The sequence below is a fragment of the Macrobrachium rosenbergii genome, chromosome 3 (genome assembly GCF_040412425.1).
Source record: "Macrobrachium rosenbergii isolate ZJJX-2024 chromosome 3, ASM4041242v1, whole genome shotgun sequence".
Taxonomy (NCBI): Eukaryota; Metazoa; Arthropoda; class Malacostraca; order Decapoda; family Palaemonidae; genus Macrobrachium; species Macrobrachium rosenbergii.
Genome location: NC_089743.1, coordinates 75,577,041 through 75,587,470, shown reverse-complemented (window position 1 = coordinate 75,587,470; position 10,430 = coordinate 75,577,041).

Genomic DNA, 10,430 nt, shown 5'->3' with positions numbered 1-10,430 from the left:
TCTCTCTCTCTCTCTCTCTCTCTCTCTCTCTCTCTCTCTCTCTCTCTCTCTTGCTTTCTCTCTCTCTCTCTCTCTCGCTTATCTTAAATCACCCTTAATTTGAATCTTGTTTCGTGATTAATATGTTGATGATTTCGAGTCACTCGAGTTCTCTGAGACGGTCTCCCTTTCAGCAGATGTTAATTGTTGTATAAACGACCTGTCCCCAAATTCAAATGTTGTTTCTTGCTGTCTTTGTTCGTTTGTTTGTCTAGCTTTCTGTTTGTCTGTCTTTCTGGGTTTCTCCAGCTATCTATCTCTGATGGCATAAGGGAAAATTTGATCTGCATATGGACTCGGAAACAAATATACAAGGAGATAGTGAGATAGGAAAAATAAAGTTGCGTCACAGAATAGACGAAGCAAGGAAGGTAGCATGGCGTATTTGAATGATTTGAAATGAAATAAGCCAGATTTGGAATGCGGTACCGAAGTGAGGATGTAGGATGGGAGTGGAAGAAAAAATGTAGCGGAAGAATAAGGGTATGTGGAAGAGTGCATCAGAGTATTGCCTGATTGATAATTATGTTGTAGCGCCCACATGTGGACCAAACACACACCTACACCGCGACCGCCATGATCCTGTGACAAGGAAGGAACCCGAGAACTAAACACGCGGACGAGAGAAACACAACTCCTCTCGTACGACTTTCGTACATGTATCATCCTTCTTATCATTGTCACATTTTATCTATTATTACCATTGCATTTATTGCACTGCCAGCTTTCCAACCATATGTATGACCTTCAGTCCAATAGGCTGTACCATTTTATATGTATATTTCTCTCTGTGTACAAATACAAATGCTTGTACTTAATCCCTGTTTCTGCCTGTCAGAGGTCAGAAGCTACATTGCGGCTCGCACGATCCCTTGACCTGCGTGAATGTTTTGTAATTAAATCTACGGGCTGCTCTAGGAGCAAGAGCCCGTGCTGGCACAAGGCCAGCTAAATCTGAGACAATGTAATTAAATTAGTAAAGCTGCAGACACCGAATCTTACTCTTACCTCGCCTTACAATGTAAAAATGGTGTATATTTCGAATATATTAAGAGGAGGGAGGAGAGCGAGACCAAGAAAGCGGTGGATAGATGACGTGAAAGAAATAATAGAATGGAGGGGCGATAATCCTCAGGATTCGAGAGAAACTGCATTCAAGATATAAGTAAATGGCGCACTGCGTGCAGGGGGGCGGGGGGCGCTTTCGACATGCTGTTGATAGGCACTAAGTAAATAGATATGGCGAGGCTCATGTAGAGGAAGTTTCTTATTCAAAGGCTTTATTCTCGATTCAGCAGTTACAGTACAATAGTCTTTATTAACTAACTGCTTACTCATTTTTCTACATGAGTGTAAAATTTAGAAAATAATAATTTTCCCGATAAAAATCATACAAAACCTCATCTGATTACATAAGGAATTAAGCCTTTAATTACTACAATCAACATTCTTGTTATTATACTAACATAATAACCACATAAATTATAAGCAAAATCTATATGGACACTGAATATTGTGAATATATACAAGAACTAGCGTACTAAAAACACAAACAGATCATATCACTAAAACTTAACAAATTCAGAAGGCAATATGTTACCACCTGCTTCGAGAGGCAAAAGTATCTTTGTCACTCTCTGATGAGAGAAAGTTAAAACCTTTCCTAACATGCCATTAATATGTTACATAAAGAATCCCAGCTTTGAAATTATATACGCTGCTTCAGTCATCTTCATTAGAATTTCGTAATATGACGTCAAAAGAGAAGCAGGTCACAGTTATCAGCTGTTACATGATAGCTGGGATAGGCTGGCGCACCAAAAACTTTCTTTATACTCTTATTATAAGCAACACCAAAGATGCGTCGACGAAAACTGTCTTTCCACGATTTAAACGGTTCATTGGGTTGCAATTTGAAATCAAGGAAAGTGCAAGAGCTGTAGTATTGAGATATCTGAAATTTCTTAATAAAGACCTTGTATTGAACACAGTTTCTTATGTCTCATTTCAGCATCCTTCAAGTCTTATACAGTAGGGACTAAATCATATGCCAAAGATACTTATACTTAACCTGAGTTTCCCAGGAAGGCCTTGATTTACAGAGTTAAATATACCTTAGTTTAACCAGACCACTGAGCTGATTAGCAGCTCTTCTAGGGCTGGCCCGAAGGATTAGATTTATTTTACGTGGCTAAGAACCAATTGGTTACCTAGCAACGGGACCTACAGCATACTGTGGAATCCGAACCACATTATGGGGAGATATGAATTTCTATCACCAGAAATAAATTCCTCTAATTCTTCATTTGATTTCCAGAAGGATGAAAATATCATACACCACCTGACAGCGATAAGCACAATATCACCTGCGTTATGGAGACCATTCACTTTCCATAGCCCGTCTTCCATGTTTGCGATCTCTTTTGCTTTACTATTCAGATATAACTTAAATGCATTAAGATAAGAAATCTCTTGTCTTACTCACTGTCAAAAGTGTCATTAGGAACAGACGACCCTTTTCACTTCATGTTAGTTGTTAGGTATTTCCAAGAGACTCCTGAGTAGGGATGAAGTGCTGTAAATAGTGTTAGGATATGGTCTTAATTTTTGCATGGGGGAACGAAAGTCACGATTTCATTGAAATGTGTAGTAGCTTAAGGGAACTAGATAAGAACAAAAATGGGGATGAAGCAGCTTTTTGTAGGGGGGCTATGTGGGCGGGGATTAGGTTGAACAGATTCGTGTTTCCGGAGAGGTTACGTAAGGCCCTTGATAGATTAGGAAAATACAAGGACATAAAGATTTGTAAGGCTGACAAAGGGGGGCCGGTTGTAGTAATGGATGCCATAGACTACGAGAATAAGGTAGAACAATTGCTAAACGATGAAAACACATACGAGTCATGCAACAAAAAAACGGACATTAGGGGGCTACAATGCAATTTTAACAAAAAAGTAAGGGAAGCGCTGACAAAAATCCACGACAAAACTAAAGAGAAAAGAATTAGAACATAGAGGAAAATCAGTGGAAAGTCCAGAGATCCCATATATTTATGGTGGTCCTAAGATCCACAAGGAAACCATTATATACAAAAAAATGGCGTGGCCATGGGTTTGAGTCTTTCACCAACTTACACATTCTCATGCAATGGCTTAAAATGGAAGAGGCAGGTGAAATAAAGGGAAACAAATTAAAATAATGATACTTGGATGACATCTTGATTATTTATAGGGAGAAAGGAAGATCACATAAGTTCCTAGAAACATAAATAAAACTAAATGAATACATCAAGTTCTACAGATAGAAGAAGAGGAAGGAGGGAGTAAATTCTTTCTTGGATGTCCTAAAAAGAGGGAAGGGAAAATTTAAAATCTAAGGTATATAGGAAGTTGGAGACACACCATTACATACATAGGTTCTTCCAGTCATAGAAAGAAAATAAAATAGGTATAGAGCAGGTTGGCTTTAAATATAGATTTGCAGTCCTGAATAATCCTTAGATGAAGAGCTGGATTACCTGACGGAGAGAGTTTTAGGAGATTAGGATACCATAAGTATTGGTGGAAGTGGGCACACACATCAAGGCAAGAAAAACTATTTTTGGGGCGAGGGAAAGGATAGAAAAGGAACATCTGGTAGGGAAGAGAAAATAATTACAGTTCCGGACAACAACTCTATTACACCCATCAACAGGAAGCTAGATAATTTCAAATTGATTGGCAGCTACAAAAACACCATTGTAGGAATAAAATTGTTAGAAACAGAAAGTCGGAGGGAAGAGATTAGAGGGGGTGTATGGCAGCGTATCTAGACTGTAAGGACGGGTACTATGGTGAAACTGGCAAATCCATGTGAAGAGCAAACCAAACAACACCTAGCAGAACAGACGTCGGCAGTTACACAAACTGTTGGGAAAATTACCATAAAATAACTAGGAAATATGAGTTTTCTGTACAGAACACCAACAAAACAGCCAGGACTGGTTGTGAGAACGCCTTCATAACATTACGACAACAACACAATGCAGGAACACTGGAAACGGCTTTGAAGACAGAATATCTAGAAAAATCGTACACTCCACAGTAGCAAGGAAACGAAGGAAAAACGCAAGAGAACACATGGAAAATGGACACCTGGAAGAAGAAGGGGCCAGAGAAGGGCCAAGGTCACGAGGGGGTGGGGGTCACACAGGAGGAGCCTGGCGATTATAGGATTAAGAGTACCCAGCACACAGATATAAATACAGCTGGACTATGTGTCTGGTCACTGTACGGATACTTGATAATGTGGGCTGTTTGGCCAAGAAAGCTTGTAACTTTTTCTGATTAAATACTCCATTAGATACCATCCAGTTTGAATGAGGTCTTTTATATATATATACAGTATATATATGTAGAATCTACTGGTCACTTTTACCAGACACATATGCAATTCTAATAGCCACAAGCATATCCAAAAAAGCGCGAAGAATTCGAGAAGTTAAGAGGGCATTGTGGCTATTAGAATTACAAGTATATATATATATTTATATATATATAATATACATATTATATATAATATATATATATTATATATCAAAATATATATATATATATATATATTTGTAAAATATATATATATATATATATATATATATATATATACTAATAAAATATATATATATATATATATGTATATATATATATATATATATATGGTTACATATATATATACTATATATATATATATATATATATATATACCGTAAAAATATATATATGTTATAGTTATTATACTATATATATATATATATCATATATAATTTTGCTGCAATTGGAAATGAAGAAAACGGTAGAGTATAACAATATGCTTCAACCGACTCAAAAACTATTATTCCTTACGAAAATTATAAATGTTACATGTCCATTTCTATGCCTGGCTTCGTGACCGTGTATTCTGTAACTTTTCTTCGATATTAAAGAATAGTCATGTACTATAATTATGAGGAAGTATATGGGGAAGCTAAATTGAGTCACTTGCCATCTTGACCTAAAAACTTTAAAAAACTAAGTTTTAAAAGTGCCACGTGTACACTTCAAGAAGATAAAAACATAGGGCAATATAGAAAATACATGTTGCTTCGATATTAAAATCCCAGTCATATAATACGACAGGTTGGAAAAAACGAAAGTCTAATGTACAAAATCATGTCTTCTTTCGAGATGTTTGAATTTAGACAACCTATGCACCCCTAAATTTCAGATATCTTCATCATATTAATGATGTAACAGAAATATTTTAATAAAAAATAAGCAGAGTAAATAGAGTACAAATTATTCACGTAACAAATTATCATTTGCTTGCCGACAAAACACCAAACCATATACACGTAGTTTTCTCTTAATTATTGATAAACTGATTTATATATTTTCATCCTTAATTCTTTCACGGTGTTCTATTTGCTTTTTCCCTTCGTTTTCAGTGTGTTTTTTAGCGGTCATATTATACAATATTAATGCAATACAGCCTCTTTCAAATGTATAATGCCAAAAACCCACGCGCCAACCCCTTGGAAAAAAAAAAATCTAAAATTCACTTGAGAACTGTTTCCTGAAACATATTACCATTGTGCATAAAAAGAGTTTATTTGGCTACCGACTCTAGGTTATTAAAAGGAAAAAATCTTGCGTAACATTCAGCCACAATGAAGCAATTTAAGGTTAGTTATGCTTCTGCAGACTCCATTAAGGGAATTTGAATTCAGTCGGGATTTATGTTTCGCCAAAGTAAAACGCTCTACCATGCCAGATTTTCTCTCGAGTTTTCGAGTTGCCTGGGGAGAGATTTCTCCCATAAGCATACTAAGCGTGAATTCATTAACTGTCACTTTGTTAATTAGAAGTAGTATGAAAAAATATAAAGCCTTACATCTAACGAACAAAACCTTGTTATTGAATTAGAATTTTATTTCAATGTTCAAACCTAAACTATTTAACTAACTATTACCTTTAAATAACTCTTTTACTTACTAAAGCTGGTAATTTTCTCATATTCCATATGAAGGAAAAAAACAGAGGCATTATTGACGCCACATTAAAAATGGGAAGGTTTCGCGGCCGGTAATGAACAGCAGAGGCAAGGGATAGTCTGAGCTCTTTAGCGCGATGTTCTATAGACCGAACAAACTCACACACACAAGCATACATATGTTCAACGACCTCCCCACCCACATTAGGGCCTGGGGAAACTAACAGTAAGTAGATGGCTACTGATAACTAAGTAGTTAGTTTTATGAGGTCCCAAAAATCCCTGTCTCCAACTCACCGAGCCAGTCAAATCATATTGTCAAGGAAATTCTTTGAACCGAAAATAAAGAGTTACCAGTTATTAGAAGATGATGTACTATATTTCTATTGCATGTATATCAAGGGGGAAGAAATTACAAATATTCAACAAAATTTTTCAAGTCTATACAATCACAAGTAAAGCTAACGAGGAAATAAAAGTACATAAAAAACGAACCAAACTCACATATAGTTGGAGCCGAAACTCTTAACCTTTAAACTTTTTCCTCTATTCTACGCACGAATGGAAAAATAAAAGAAAAGTTGATGAATTTTAAAACATCGGTTTTCCACTGTCATCATTTCCTTAGCTTTGACCAGTTTTTCACCCCCTTTTTTTTTAATTCTCCCGAACTCTGAAACTTTATTATTCGTGACGTTGGTTTGACCTTTAGTGCATCTGTTACTGTGAGTCATTCAATGTTAGTTTTTTTTTTTGTATAAAAGTGGATTCTGAGCTCAGAAGGTATAGTGATAAGGGACTGTTCTGATAATTTTACTTCACAGTGCAGCTACCTATGAAAATCACTTATAAGATTACATATCCGCAAACAGTATCTCTGCAATAAAAATAATTTTTAAGAATTGAGATTAGATAATAACCAAGAATTATCCCCTGTAACTTTTCCATAACAGAGGTTTCTTTGAATTAGACATTGTTGATACGATACAAATATTCGTCAGTCATCAAATTATTCTTACCACACGCAAGAAAAATTAAAACTTATCAAATCCATATAAGTTGCCAGTTTTTTGTTATTCTCAGTCTGCAATATTTGTCTGTGGAACAAAAATTACTATATTATATATTGTAAGCTTTTATAAACTACACACAAGAAGACCTTAACACACACACACACACACATATATATATATATATATATATATATATATATATATATATATGTATATCATATGTATATATATGTATTATATTTATATAGTTTAAATGATGACGAAAAACGGTTGACACATAGTTACATTTATTCCTTGCCAAAGTGCCATTCACAAGCTTCGCCTTCAGGCTAAAAAGGCAAAGTACAAAGTTTAAAATCAATGAAAAAAATGATTCAGGTAAAAAGAACTTGAATTAATTACGGTAGACAAGTTATAACCAATATATCCCTTCAAAATGTTTAGACCGCGTGGTCAAGGCAAGAGCTCAGAACGAAGAAAGCTCTCACAACGACGGAACGAGCTACTTAATATTAAGAATTCTGGAAGGAGGAAGGCTTCTTCAGCAGGTTGTGCTAAGTTTTCAAAATGATCATACTAGACGTCTGATTTGCATTTGTCTGCATGTTCCTTTACACTGGAAACCTTTTACGTCAAAATATTGCCTGTCCTCTGACAATCTGTCCGCACTTTTAGGTTTCTTTTCATGAAACATGGAAATCTGAAGATTAAGTCTTTACATATCACCAAGTCACCAAGGAATGCACAAGACTAAGAACAGTGACTTTCAGCTTAAAATGTGAGCCACCAATTTTATGATTCTCAAGAACCCGCTAAAGGTCAAGAAACTTTAAATGTGGTTTTTTCTTTCTCTCACACAAATTAAACAAAAATTTCTGTTATCAAAGAAAAAAGTTTTTAGATTCCAGTTCTGTTGCATAATGTTAGATGGTGCTTGTATGCGTTTCTTTAGTAAACAGCAGAACACTGCATGCGAAAGCACAAATAAAATCGAAACTAACATAAAGAAAATAGTTTCAGATGATGGATATAAATTTCTTAAGGTCCAAAAACCCTAAAAGTGAAAAGTGTCGCATATACATTGCGCTTATCCTTTGACAGAAGTAAAAGAAAACCATACCATAAAATTCTGGCAAGACCCAGTGCTGTGAAGTTTTAGTCAAAAACCTTTTGACTCTTGGCTCCGATTTGAACATTGAAATCTTGGCATCAGGCTGTGCGTCGGATACAAAACATATTACTGATTTTCTTTTCAATTTTTTACCATTCATTTTTATAGTTCACATGTCTAAATTTGACAAATATATGTAAGTATGACCTGAAATAATGTTATATCCTTCTTTGTAGCATATGTGGGAAGGTACTAACTTCACTCTTACTAGGTAGACTACTTGGGTTCGAATCCGCCGCGGAAGAACAGGGTTTCATCATACTTATACAAGGATTGTAATGATAAATGCTTCCGAAACGTCTGAAAAAATCGAGAAGTCAAAAGGTCATTATGGCTATTTAAAATAATGAAGAAGCCCTTTCTTTCTGAGTGAGGTTATTACTAACCACACTTTGCTACAAAGAAGAATGTTACTTTCGTGTATTTTAAAAATAAATCATGAAATGCTTTTGCTTCAATGATTAATAATTTTATTTTCACGACACATTTCTAAAAATGCACACAAAACTGAAGGGATGATGGCAATGCCTCACGTAATAAAATTTCAAATTAGACTCTGGAATATATATATATATCTATATATATATATATATATATATATATATATATATATATATATATATATATATATATATATATATATATATATATAATCATGAAGCTTCTAAATGTCGCTTAATATCAAATTCACACTATCTCAGGAATATCTCCAATGGAGAATTATCACCGAAGGGGAATTTATAAGTGATAAATGGTTGAGTACTGTCGGGTCGCGATCCACGACACAACACAGATCCAGCAACTCCAGTCGACGTTCTCCATCGGAGATATTCCGATGTAGCGTGAACTTGATATTAAGCGACATTTTGTAGCTTCATGTTTGTATGTAAAATCACGGTGTGATAAAAAAACTCATATATATATATATATATATATATATATATATATATATATATGTATATATATATATATATATATATATATATATATATATATATATATATATATATATATGTATGTATGTATGTACAGTATGTATACATATAAATGTTACAGTGATTAGAATGGATTTATTCCGGCCAGGGAAAACGCAAAAAATTCGACAGAGATATGTATGTATGAGCTAAAATAAATGTACATCCTTCTCTGTAGCACAGTGGGGCAGTGGTAACCCCACGCTTGCTAGCCTGCACGGGTTTTAATTCCACCTCAGAAGGAAGTCCTTTATTTATTTACTATGTGGATTCACGGCTTGCAGTGATAAGAATCTATGAAACTGAAAGATAAAAGTTCGACGTGGTTATCAAAAAACAACTGCTCAGGGTGACAAACACACACTCAGTAACTACTATATATATATATATATATATATATATATATATATATATATATATATATATATATATATATATATATATATATATATATAAATATATACAGTATATATACATACATATATATATACATATACATATATATGTACACATATATATATATATATATATATATATACATAATACATATATATATACATATACATACATACATATATATATATACTGTATACATATATATATATATATATATATATATATATATATATATATATATATATATATATATACTGTATATATATATAGATAGATATAGTAGTTACTATGTGTGTGGATATATATATAGTATTTTTGAGAGCCATCGAACTTTTAATATTTCAGTTATATATATATATATATATATATATATATATATATATATATATATATATATATATATATATATATATATATATATATATAAATTTCCTCTGACTTATTTCAAATCAGTATTATCATGACATTGTATCATCCGTTTAATTTTTGTACCATTAGAAATTTAGCATGAAAACGAAAAATAATAAATCATTAAGACAACATCTCGATTACTGATTATCAAAATATTCGACAGTAACAATTTTCCCGTACAAACTGTGTACATCAAAACCCTTTTCCTTCAGACACTGAGAATGTTATCCGTCACGAGATGAAATCATTTTCCCAACCTGACAGGTTCCTTCGGAGGTTGAATCTATAGGTGTCATCTACAGACGTCGAGTTCAGAACCTTCGCATTTAGAGTGCTCTCCGGAATGAGACTGGGGTCCTTTTGAAGGAGAGTGTGGGATAGGGAAGGAATGGAGAAAAGATAGGAGAACGCATACGTATA